General features: G+C 44.0%; 1 non-coding gene across 1 annotated transcript; it reads right to left on the bottom strand.

Annotated features, from left to right (window-relative positions):
* Positions 1–11,685: 11,685 nt before the first annotated feature.
* Positions 11,686–11,757, bottom strand: TRNAA-AGC (transfer RNA alanine (anticodon AGC)). The gene has a single exon. It is a non-coding gene; the product is annotated as a tRNA-Ala (tRNA).
* Positions 11,758–13,255: the final 1,498 nt, after the last annotated feature.

The raw sequence follows: 13,255 nt of genomic DNA, 5'->3' as shown, positions 1-13,255 counted from the left end.
AACACAAAATCTCACATGTCCATTGCTGCCTATTAGGGTTGTAACCAGTACCATACCTGCAGTTAGAACTCCAAATTACTTACATAGCACTTCGAGTTAGATGTAGATGACAGCTCTGTAGATATCCCACACCCACAGTTTCTCCTAGCTGCAGCAGGAATGCCAATGACACAATTACGACAGGAGTTCTGGCCAACGCCAACCCATCCTCATTCAGCAAGCTTGTTCTTTCTCTGTTTCTGCTCCCAGCTGACAGAGCCACTTTAAAAAAAGAAATCATTTCTGCAAACATTTGAAGCAGCTCAACCCTCTGGCATTTAGCAGAATAGGACTCTGTCAGAATAATCTAGAAATCTGTTTTCTAATGCTAGAATTAAAATGCCTGCATTTTTAGGGTTTTGTTTGTTTGTCTGTTTGTTTGTTTCACCGTTGTTCTGCCATTAGATTTGCCCAAAAATATAAATATAAGCATAGGCTTTGACTTATTCAAAATAGCATATTTTGAACATTGCAGCTTTATTATTTTATGTTTACTTATGGGCCTTTAAAAATGTCATTATGGGCCAGGCACAGTGGTTCACGCTTGTAATCTCAGCACTTTCGGAGGCCGAGGTGAGCGGATCACCTGAGGTGAGGGTTCAAGACCAGCCTGGCTAACATGGTGAAACCCCGTTTTTACTAAATATACAGAATATTAGCCAGGCACGGTGGTACACTTGTAATTCCAGCTACTCCAGAGGCTGAGGAAAGAATCGCTTGAACCAGGGAGGCGGAGGTTGCAGTGAGCCGATATCATGCTGTTGCACTCCAGCTTGGGCAACAAGAGCGAAACTCAGTCTCAAAAAAAAAAAAAAAAAAAAAAGTTATGATTTAGAGTACTAGTACAGTGCACTGCATAACTGATTTTAACAGCTTTTTTCATAAGACCAACACTTGACAACTTACCAATACTTAAATATTTTCTTTTTCTTTCTTTTTTTTTTTTTGAGATGGAGTTTCGCTCTTGTTACCCAGGCTGGAGTGCAATGGCGCAATCTCGGCTCACCGCAACCTCCGCCTCCTGGGTTCAGGCAATTCTCCTGCCTCAGCCTCCTGAGTAGGTGGGATTACAGGCACATGCCACCACGCCCAGCTGATTTTTTGTATTTTTAGTAGAGACGGGGTTTCACCTTGTTTACCAGGATGGTCTCAATCTCTCCACCTCGTGATCCACCCGCCTCGGCCTCCCAAAGTGCTGGGATTACAGGCTTGAGCCACTGCTCCTGGCCTACTTAAATATTTTCTAAAGAGTGATATATTGGTAAAAGAGTATTCCAATGCAGACCTAGGCTTGGGAGAAATTGAGCCCAAGAAACGAGTGGACATAACAGCAGGAGAGGAAGAACGCAGTCTGAATCTGGGAGGCCTAAGCCTCAGAGACAGAGAGGGGAACACAGCTTTCAGATATGGGTAGCATGGGTACCCTCACTGACAAAATACACTGCTGTTTAGAGCATCTGACGTCCTGTAACACGGAACTGTCAGCTTCCTGGGTTCCAGCCTCTAGAAAAGAGAAAAACAATATGCCAACCGCATCCCTAATTCGAGGGTTGCCATGTATGTATATTTCTATTGTCTCCCTTAAGCTGAAGTTATTTTTACAGTTGTAATAATAGGAGGTACTCAGTTAATATTACCATTGTGTGCCAAGGACAGTGCTAGGTAGGGGGTTAATTCTTATTTTCACACCAAACCTGCAGAGTAGCTAACAATATCCTCATGGGACAGATGAGGACACTGATACCCTGAGAGGGGAACACAGGGTTCAGGTATGGTGAGGGGGTAAAGCTAAATTTGGGACCCTGGTTGCTTTGGGTTCAGTCAGTATCTTTTAATAACATCACACTGCCTCTCCCATAAAATATCTTTGCCTGCTACTCACTCATACATTGTTCTTTTGTGAGACTTTAACATTGTAACTTTCTCTTTCTTCTTTCTTTCTTTTTTTTTCTTTTAAGATGAGGTTTCACCATGATGGCCAGGCTGGTCTTGAACTCCTGACCTCAGGTGATCCACCCACCTCAGCCTCCCAAAGTGCTAGGATTACAGGCGTGAGCCACCGCATCTGGCCCTCTCTTTCTTTTTTCGTTTTTAGACAGTCTCCCTTTGTCACCCAGACTGGAGTGCAATGGTGCAAACTCGGCTCACCGAACCTCAGCGATCATCCTGCCTCAGCCTTCCACGTAGCTGGGACCACAGGCGTGTGCCACCACATCTGCCTAATTTATATATGTGTGTTTGTGTGTGTGTGTATGTATATATATATATATATATATATATATATTTTTTTTTTTTTTTTTTTTTTTTTTTTTTTGAGACGGAGTTTCGCTCTTGTTACCCAGGCTGGAGTGCAATGGCGCTATTTCGGCTCCCCGCAACCTCCGCCTCCTGGGTTCAGGCAATTCTCCTGCCTCAGCCTCCTGAGTAGCTGGGATTACAGGCACGCACCACCATGCCCAGCTAATGTTTTGTATTTTTAGTAGAGACGGGGTTTCACCATGTTGACCAGGATGGTCTCGATCTCTTGACCTCGTGATCTACCCGCCTTGGCCTCCCAAAGTGCTGGGATTACAGGCATGAGCCACCGTGCCCGGCCCCTAATTTTTATATTTTTTGTAGAGATGGGGTGTTGCCATGTTTGCTGAGGCTGGTCTCGAACTCCTGGGCTGAAGGAATCCTCCCTCTTGGGCATCCCAAAGTGCTGGGATTACCAGCAAGAGCCACTGGGCCCAGCTCACTGAAACTTCTTTTCTCTCTCTCTTTTTTTTTTTTTTTTTGAGACAGTCTTGCTCTGTCTCCCTGGCTGGAGTACAGTGGTGTGATCTCAGCTGACTGCCATCTCCACCCCCCTGCTCAAGTGGTCCTCCTGCCTCAGCCTCTCAAGTAGCTGGGATTACAGGCACGGGTCACCACATCTAACTAATTTTTATAGTTTTCATAAAGATGGGCTTTCGCCATGTTGGCCAGGCTGGTCTCAAACTCCTGGCTTCAAGTGACCCACCCACCTCAGCTTCCCAAAGTGCTGGGATTACAGGCTAAGCCACCACCCTTGGCCCATTGTAACTTTTTTTTTTTTTTTTTTTTTTTGAGACGGAGTTTCGCTCTTGTTGCCCAGGCTGGAGTGCAATGGCATGATCTCGGCTCACCGCAACCTCCGCCTCCTGGGTTCAGGCAATTCTCCTGCCTCAGCCTCCTGAATAGCTGGGATTACAGGCACACGCCACCATGCCCAGCTAATTTTTAGTATTTTTAGTAGAGACGGGGTTTCACCATGTTGACCAGGATGGTCTCGATCTCTTGACCTCGTGATCCACCCACCTCGGCCTCCCAAAGTGCTGGGATTACAGGCTTGAGCCACCGCGCCCGGCCCATTGTAACTTTTTTGAAGTTCAGTATTCGAAGGAGTGAAGCTATCGTTATTATGTGATCACTCATTTTCCCTTGGCTGAAATGTTTATGATCATAAATAAAGCTACTGCAAATATAAAAAAATTTATTTTAATAGGATGATCCACAAGGGAGTAAATCTAGAAAGAAACATCATGAAATCAAGTTATATTTTAAGATCATTTCCATATTGATTAAAACCATTAGTTTATCTTAATAAAAAAAATCTTTGTTCCACAACAGCTTAACAACAACAATAACACACACACACACACACACACACACACACACACATACACACAAAATTGAATAATGTGAGCTCATGTATGTTATTAACTCATTCTTATAATTGAATTATTCATCTGGTAAGATCTAAATGGAAGCAATGTATAGACACTCAGCTGTCTAGGCCTTTAAAAATAAAGGTAAACTACTCTCCTACTGCTCCTGTTCATCCTATAGACAATTGTTAATTCTTAAATAAGGCATGTCCTTTGTTTATGGCCATTTTCAAGCATATATGAGAAAATAAGAGCTAGCAAAAATTAGATCAGATACAGTCCAGTCAACTCAGCATTCTGTCTAATGGAAGTGATGCTGAAGATCAATTCCTAAGAAGGCACGCTGGCTGTCCTTGATAGGAGAGATCACAAAATGTTCAAGAAGCAGCAAAAAAATACCCTCTTTTTTTTTTTTTTTTAAGTAAAAGCTTTTCATATTATTGCCCATCCCTTAATCTGAAGAAAAGGACTATTTATAGACAGTGGATCAAATGCCAGCATTTGCCTTGCATAAACCCCACTAAACAAACAGAATGGGAGAAAAGATACAACAAGAACAAAATTTTGAAAGTTGGGTAATAAGTATCTATTTTAGCAGATGACACCTTATCATATAAATTTAAAGCCTCTTCATATATTTTCCTTTTTTTTTTTTTTTTTTTTTTTTTTTTGTGAGACGGAGTTTCGCTCTTGTTGCCCAGGCTGGAGTGCAATGGCGCGATCTCGGCTCACCGCAACCTCTGCCTCCTGGGTTCAAGCAATTCTTCTGTTTCAGCCTCCTGAGTAGCTGGGATTACAGGTATGTGCCACCACGTCCGGCTAATTTTTTGCATTTTTAGTAGAGACAGGGTTTCACCATGTTGGCCAAGATGGTCTTAATCTCTTGACCTTGTGATCCACCCTCCTTGGCCTCCCAAAGTGCTGGGATTACAGGCATGAGCCACCGCGTCCGGCCCATATTTTCCATTTTTAATAAAAATCGCTAATTATAAAAAATTCAAGACTCTGGTATAATATGAACAGCATCGTCCTCTCACTACAAATGAAGTGTGGGGTAGGCGTGGTGGCTCACGTCTGTAATCCCAGCACTTTGGGAGGCCGAGGTGGCTGGATCACCTGAGGTCAGGAGTTTGAGACCAGCCTGGCCAACATCGAGAAACTCCATCTCTATAAAAACAAAGCAAAGCAAAACGAAACAAAACAAACAACAACAACAACAAAAAAAAACAAATGAAGTGTGTATCTACTTTTTTTTTTTTTTTTGACTGAATCTTACTCTGTCTCCCAGGATGGAGTGCAATGGCGTGATCTCAGCTCACTGCAACCTCTGCCTCCCAGGTTCAAGCAATTCTCATGCCTCAGCCTTCCGAGTAGCTGGGATTATAGGTACATGATACCATGCCCAGCTAATTTTTGTATTTTTAGTAGAGACAGGGTTTCACCATGTTGACCAGGCTGGTCTTGAACTCCCGACCTCAAGTGATCCACCTGCCTTGGCTTCCCAAAGTATTGGGATTACAGGTATGAGCCACCGCGCCCAGCCTCTACTTTTTTTTTGTAAGCCAGATCACATTATTGACTCCTAGTTAACCTTGTGGTCCTTTACCAAAAAATTAGTTGGGTGTAAATGGCACATGCCTCTGTAATCCCAGCTACTGAGGAGGCTGAGGCAGAAGAATTGCTTGAATCCGGGAGGCGGAGGTTGTCAAGAGCCAAGGTTGCACCACTGTACTCCAGCCTGGGCGACAAGACTCAAAAAAATAATAATAATAAAATAAAAGAACATTTTCCCAATCTTGAATTCAGATTTCAAAGTCCCTGTTTCCCATTCGGTCTTAATTCTTTTTTTTTTTTTTTTTTTTTTTTTTTGAGACAGAGTCTCACTCTATCACCCAGGCTAGAGTGCAGTGGTACGATCTCAGCTCACTGCAACCTCCGCCTTCCGGGTTCAAGTGATTCTTCTGCCTCAGCCTCCCGAGCAGCTGGGACTACAGGCCCACGTTGCCACACGCAGCTAATTTTTGCATTTTTTGTAGAGATGGGGTTTCACCATATTGGCCAGGCTGGTCTCGAACTTCTGACCCTGCGATCCATCCACCTCGGCCTCTCAAAGTGCTGGGATTACAGGTGTGAACCACCGAACCAGGCCTCAGCTCTTTTTTTGAGACAGAGTTTCACTCTTGTTACCCAGGCTGGAGTGCAATGGCGCGATCTCGGCTCACCGCAACCTCCGCCTCCTGGGTTCAAGCAATTCTCCTGCCTCAGCCTCCCAAGTAGCTGGGACTACAGGCGCGCACCACCACGCCCAGCTAATTTTTGTATTTTTAGTAGAGACGGGGTTTCACCATGTTGACCAGGATGGTCTCGATCTCTTGACCTCGTGATCCACCTGCCTCGGCCTCCCAAAGTGCTGGGATTACAGGTGTGAGCCACCGCGCCCGGCCTAGGCCTCAGGCCTTAGTTCTTTTTGCCTTAAAAAGCGTTGTATATTTCTTTCAGTTAGTATTTGCCCACTATATTTTTTCTTATACTTTTACTTTGAATCATTCTGCTATCTTTTAAATAAAGTATTTATTTTATATCCCTTTTAAAATCTAACATAAATGTAATTATAAACGGGAGGCTTTGTTTTTTTTGAGATGGAGTCCCATTCTGTCACCCAGACTAGAGTACAGTGATGCAATCATAGCTCACTGCAGCCTCCCCACGCTCAGGTGATCCTCCCACCTCAGCCTTTGGAGTAGCTGGGACTACAGGCATGCCATCATGTCCTAATTGTTGTATTTTTTTTGTAGTGACAGGGTCTTGCTGTGTGGCCCAGGCTGCTCTCAAACTCCTAGGCTCAAGCAGTCCACCCACCTCAGTCTCCCAAAGTGCTAGGATTACAGGCATGAGCCACTGGGCCCGTTAAACTGGTATTGTAATCCATTTATCCCAATTATTGTAATTACTGATACATTTGGGTTATGTCCACCACTTTATTTTTTTGCTTTTTAGATTTCTTTTCCATACCTTTTTCTCCTCATATCCTGCTTTCTATTGGATTAACTACATTTTCTTTCTTCTTTCTTTCTTCTATTTAGTATCCAAGTTTTACATTCTACTTTCATTTATTAATTTTTTTTTCCTTTTTTGAGGCAGGGTCTCACTGTGTTGCCCAGGCGGGGGTGCAGTAGCTTGATCTCAGCTCACCGCAAGCTCTGCCTTCCAGTTCAAGTGATTCTTACCCCTCGGCCTCCTGAGTAGCTGGAACCACAGGCGTGCATCACCACACTTGGCCAATTCTTGTATTTTTAGTAGAGACAGGGTTTCACCATGTTGACCAGGCTGGTCTCGAACTCGTGACCACAAGAGACCCACCCTCCTTGGCCTCCCAAAGTGCTGGTATCACAGGCGTTAGCCACCACACCCTGCCTCTTTTCCTTTTTCAAATTATAAAATTTGGTTTAATTGTGGTTAAAAAAAAAAACACATAATTTACTATCTTAACAATTTTTAAGTTTAGAGTTCAGTCGTGTTAACTATATGGTGCTCTTTTTCTTCTTCTCTATTTTTTTTTTTTTTTTTTTTTTAATTGAGACAGAGTCTTGCTTTATCGCCAGGCACCAGGCTGGAGTGCGGTGGCGTGATCTTGGCTCACTGCAACCTCCACCTCCCGGGTTCCAGCAATTCTCCTGCCTCAGCCTCTAGGGTAGCTGGGACTACAGGCACGCACCACCATGCCCAGCTAAATTTTGTATTTTTTTAGTAGGGACGGGGTTTCCCTATGTTGGCCAGGATGGTCTTGATCTCTTGACCTTGTGATCTGCCCGCCTTGGCCTCCCAAAGTGATGGGATTACAGACGCGAGCCACCGTGCTCAGCCAGCAATTTTTTTGACTATCTTTTCAATTGCTTCGATAGTCATTGGCTATTAGATTCCCTACCCCTTTTTGAGTCAATTTTGGTTTGTATTTACTTAGAAATTCCTGTCTCGGCCGGGCGCGGTGGCTCAAGCCTGTAATCCCAGCACTTTGGGAGGCCGAGGCGGGTGGATCACGAGGTCAAGAGATCGAGACCATCCTGGTCAACATGGTGAAACCCCGTCTCTACTAAAAATACAAAAAATCAGCTGGGCATGGTGGCGCGTGCCTGTAATCCCAGCTCCTCAGGAGGCTGAGGCAGGAGAATTGCCTGAACCCAGGAGGCGGAGGTTGCGGTGAGCCGAGATCGCGCCATTGCACTCCAGCCTGGGCAACAAGAGCGAAACTCCGTCTCAAAAAAAAAAAAAAAAAAAAGAAATTCCTGTCTCACCTAAATTTTAAATTTATTGCTATGAGGTAATATGCAATACATGATTATGCTTTTAAAATCTTCACTATTTCTGTGATTGTATCTCCTTTTCATTCCAATGCTTTGTGTTTTTTTTTTGTTTTTTTGAGATGGAGTTTCACTCTTGTTACCCAGGCTGGAGTGCAATGGTGCGATCTCGGCTCACCGCAACCTCCGCCTCTTGGGTTCAGGCAATTCTCCTGCCTCAGCCTCCTGAGTAGCTGGGATTACAGGCACGAGCCACCATGCCCAGCTAATTTTTTGTATTTTTAGTAGAGATGGGGTTTCACCATGTTGACCAGGGTGGTCTCGATCTCTTGACCTCGTGATCCACCCACCTCGGCCTCCCAAAGTGCTGGGATTACAGGCTTGAGCCACTGCGCCCGGCTATTGTTTGTTTTGAGACAGAGTCTCACTCTGTTGCCCAGGCTGGAGTGCAGTGGCGCCATCTCAGCTCACTGCAACCTCTGCCTCCCAGGTTCAAGTGATTTTCCTGGCTCAGCCTCCTGAGTAGCTGGAATTACAGGCACATGCCACCTCACTTGGCTAATTTTTGTATTTTTAGTAAACACGGGGTTTCACCATGTTGGCCAGGCTGGTCTCGAACTCCAGGCCTCTGGGTAACAGGCGTGAGCTACTGTGCCTGGCCCTGGTGCTGTTTTCATATTTTCTCTCCTCCATCTTTCTTTTTTTTAATCAGACTTGCCAAAGACTGGTCTATTTTATTGGTTATCAAAGAATCAGATTTTTAGTACACTAATTGAGTATGCTTTTTATTGTTTTATTAATTCCTGCTTTTTTATCTCTTTTAATTTCATCCCCCAACTTTTATTATGTTAGTGATGTGCTTTGCCTAGCTTATTGAGTTTAATGTTTGCGTCATTGATTTTCTTTTCTTCCTTCCTTTCTTTTTTTTTTTTTTTTTTTTTTTTTTTTTTTTGTTTTTTTTTTTTTTTTTTTTTGAGACGGAGTTTCGCTCTTGTTACCCAGGCTGGAGTGCAATGGCGCGATCTTGGCTCACCGCAACCTCCGCCTCCTGGGTTCAGGCAATTCTCCTGCCTCAGCCTCCTGAGTAGCTGGGATTACAGGCACGCGCCACCATGCCCAGCTAATGTTTTGTATTTTTAGTAGAGACGGGGTTTCACCATGTTGACCAGGATGGTCTCGATCTCTTGACCTCGTGATCCGCCCGCCTCGGCCTTCCAAAGTGCTGGGATTACAGGCTTGAGCCACTGCGCCCGGCGCTGTTTTTTGTTTTCTAGCACAGAAATCACTTTATTCCAAATGGATTTTCAATCTTAGGTTTTGCTTTGTAATGTTTTCAGTATTGTCTCTAATTTCCATTTTGATTTACCCTTTAACCCAAGGGGTTCTTTTTTTTTTTTTTTTTTTTTGAGACGGAGCCTCACTCTGTCACCCAGGATGGAGTACAGTGGCGTGATCTCAGCTCATTGCAACCTCCACCTTCCAGGTTCAGGCAATTCTCATGCTTCAGTCTCCCAAGTAGCTGGAATTACAGGTCCTTACCACAACACCTGGCTAATTTTTGTATTTGTAATAGAGAAGGGGTTTTACCATGTTGACCCGGCTGGTCTTGAGCCCCTGACCTCAGGTGATCCGCACCCCTCAGCTTCCCAAAGTTCTGGGATTACAGGCATGAGCCATCTGTTATATTACAGGCATGAGCCCTCCACTGGGGGGTGGGGGGATGTGCATGCGTGTAATCCCAGCTACTTGGGAGGCTGAGGCAGGAGAATCACTTGAACCCTGAAGGCAGAGGTTGTAGTGAGCCGAGATCACGTCACTGCACTCCAGCCTGGGCAACAGAGCAAGACTCCATATAAAATAATAATAATAATAATAAATAAATAAAAATAAAGTTCAGCTGGCCATGGTGGCGCTTGCCTGTAATCCCAGCACTTTGGAAGACCGAGGTGGTCAGATCACAAGGTCAGGAGATTGAGACCATCCTGGGCAACATAGTGAAATCCCATCTCTAGTAAAAATACAAAAATTAGCCAGGTGTGATGTTGTGCACCTGTAGTCCCAGCTACTTGGGAGACTGAGGCAGGAGAATCACTTGAACCCGGGAGGTGGATGTTGCAGTGAGCCCAGATCATGACATTGCACTCCAGCCTAGCGACAGAGCGAGAAACTGTCTCAAAAATAAATAAATAAATAAATAATAAAGTTGAAGGATATGTAGCAAAGAAAATTACTTACAACAACCCAATATTATAATCTGTCTATAAAATAACACATCTACTCCTTCCAACTTCATAAGGGTAAAAAATAAAGAGTGGCCGGGCGCGGTGGCTCAAGCCTGTAATCCCAGCACTTTGGGAGGCCGAGGCGGGTGGATCACGAGGTCAAGAGATCGAGACCAACCTGGTCAACATGGTGAAACCCCGTCTCTACTAAAGGTGCAAAAAATTAGCTGGGCATGGTGGCGCGTGCCTGTAATCCCAGCTACTCAGGAGGCTGAGGCAGGAGAATTGCCTGAACCCAGGAGGCGGAGGTTGCAGTGAGCCGAGATCGTGCCATTGCACTCCAGCCTGGGTAACAAGACCGAAACTCCGTCTCAAAAAAAAAAAAAAAAAAAAAAGTTTAAAATATGAAGCAAAGATAAGATGTATTAGTTACTTGTGAAAAGAGCTCTTCAATTGCATGCCAGTGAATTGGCAGGGGAAAAAAAAGAAACTCAGTTTTAAAACAGAAAAATTATATATCATTATGTCTGTATACTTGTTATAGCCAATGTCTCTAAACGGAAAATTGTGCAGTAGTGCAAGGGAATTAGCAATAATACCAAGAATGATTAGATTCAGATTTCAAATCGCATATGAAAATAAATAACTTTTTTTTTTTTTTTTTAGAGACAGGGTTTCACCATGTTCGTCAGGCTGCTCCCAAACTCCCGACCTCAGGTGATCTGCCTGCCTCAGCCTCCCAAAGGGCTGGGATGACAGGCATGAGCCACCGCGCCCGGCTTAAATAACATTGTTTGTTCTTTTTTTTTTTTTTTTTTTTTTTTTTTTTTTTTTTGAGACGGAGTTTCGCTCTTGTTACCCAGGCTGGAGTGCAATGGCGCGATCTCGGCTCACCGCAACCTCCGCCTCCTGGGTTCAGGCAATTCTCCTGCCTCAGCCTCCTGAGTAGCTGGGATTACAGGCACGCGCCACCATGCCCAGCTAGTTTTTTGTATTTTTTTTTTAGTAGAGACAGCGTTTCACCATGTTGACCAGGATGGTCTCCATCTCTTGACCTCGTGATCCACCCGCCTCGGCCTCCCAAAGTGCTGGGATTACAGGCTTGAGCCACCGCGCCCGGCCTCGTTGTTTGTTCTTAAACTAAATTATTATTATTTTTCTTGAAGGGGAGTCTCACTCTGTCGCCCAGGCTGGAGTGCAGTGGCATGATCTCAGCTCCTTGCAACCCTCACCTTCCAGGTTCAAGTGATTCTTGTGCCTCAGCCTCCCAAGTAGCTAGGATTACAGGTGTGTGCCTTGGTGACCAGCTAATGTTTTGTATTTTTAGTAGAGACAGGATTTCCCCATGTTGGCCAAGCTGGTCTCCAACTCCTGAACGTCAAGTGATCCGCTGGCCTCGGATTCCCAAAATGCTGAGATTATAAGTGTGAGCCCCCGCATTCAGCCAGAAAAACTTCATGGAGGTGCTGGGGATTGAACCCAGGGCCTCATGCATGCTAAGCATGCGCTCTACCACTGAGCTACACCCCCTTTAATTCTTAACATCAGAAATATTATTCAACAGACACTATCAGCGTTAAGGGAAATTTTTGGAAAACTGAGACAAAAAAAGCATAAAGTTAATTCATTTTCTAGCCAAACTCTGCTAGTATTAGAATGAACTGCTTTAATTAGATAGTAATTTACTTGCTTTCTTGTACCTTATGTCATCTTTCTAGTGTGTTTGTTACAGTCCTGCATATTTTAAATAACAAAACAAACTAATTATATATTTTGCATGATCAGTATGTTACAACATTAAGATCAGACTAATAATACACATCATCTACTCTACTGCCAATTTTTATACTCCCTGCAATCTTATAACACATTCTCACAGGAACAAAAGGCTTTGTATTTATCTTTCAGAGGGTATAAACATCAATTTTAAAAAAGAGATGCAAGCCTTATATAGTTAAAAGTAATATAATTTTTTTTTTTTTTTTTTTTTGAGACGGAGTTTTCGCTCTTGTTACCCAGGCTGGAGTGCAATGGCACGATCTCGGCTCACCGCAACCTCCGCCTCCTGGGTTCAGGCAATTCTCCTGCCTCAGCCTCCTGAGTAGCTGGGATTACAGGCGTGCGCCACCATGCCCAGCTAATTTTTTGTATTTTTAGTAGAGACGGGGTTTCACCATGTTGACCAGTATGGTCTCGATCTCTTGACCTCGTGATCCACCCGCCTCAGCCTCCCAAAGTGCTGGGATTACAGGCGTGAGCCACCGCATCCGGTATTTTTTTTTTTTTTTTAACAAGGTGATTACAGGCTCAATCTCCTGGGCTCAAGTGTTCTTCCTGCTTCAGTCTCCCAAGTAGCTAGGACCACAAGTGCTCACCACTATGCAGCTAATTTCTGCATTTTTTGTAGAGACAGGGCTTTACTATGTTGCTCAGGCTGGTCTCAAACTACTGGGCTCAGGTGATCCACCCGTCTTGGCCTCCCAAATTGCTGGAATGGCAGGAATGAGCCACCATGCCCAGCCCTATTTTCTCATTTTTAATTTTTTAAAAAGAGACATTATTGTTTCAAAATATGGTGTACATGAGGCCAGGTGTAGTGGCTAATACCTGTCATCCCAGCACTTTGGGAGGCTGAGGGAGAAAGGTAGCTAGAGCCCAGGAGTTAGAGACCAGCCTGGGCAGCACAGTGAAACCCCCATCTTTACAAAAATTAAAAAACAAAATTCTCCAGGCATGGTGTTACGTGCCAATAGTCCCAGCTACTCAGGAGGCTGGAGGGTCACTTGAACCAGGGAGATCAAGGCTTCAGTGAGCCATGATTATGCCTCTGCACTCCAGCCTGGGCAATCCAGGGAGACCCTGTCTCAAAAAAAAAAAAAAAAAATGCTGTACATGACAAATATTACAATTTTTGTCCGTTAAAAATAAATATATCTCTCTCATATCCCGGGAAATCAAGTAAAAATAAATAAAAGAAATAAATGAATAAAATTTATTTTTTGTTTGTTTCTTTGTTTCCAAGGAGCTG

This window comes from Saimiri boliviensis, chromosome 19 (genome assembly GCF_048565385.1).
Source record: "Saimiri boliviensis isolate mSaiBol1 chromosome 19, mSaiBol1.pri, whole genome shotgun sequence".
Classification (NCBI taxonomy): Eukaryota; Metazoa; Chordata; class Mammalia; order Primates; family Cebidae; genus Saimiri; species Saimiri boliviensis.
Note: the sequence above shows the minus strand (reverse complement) of the source record. Positions and strands in the feature narration are given on the sequence as shown.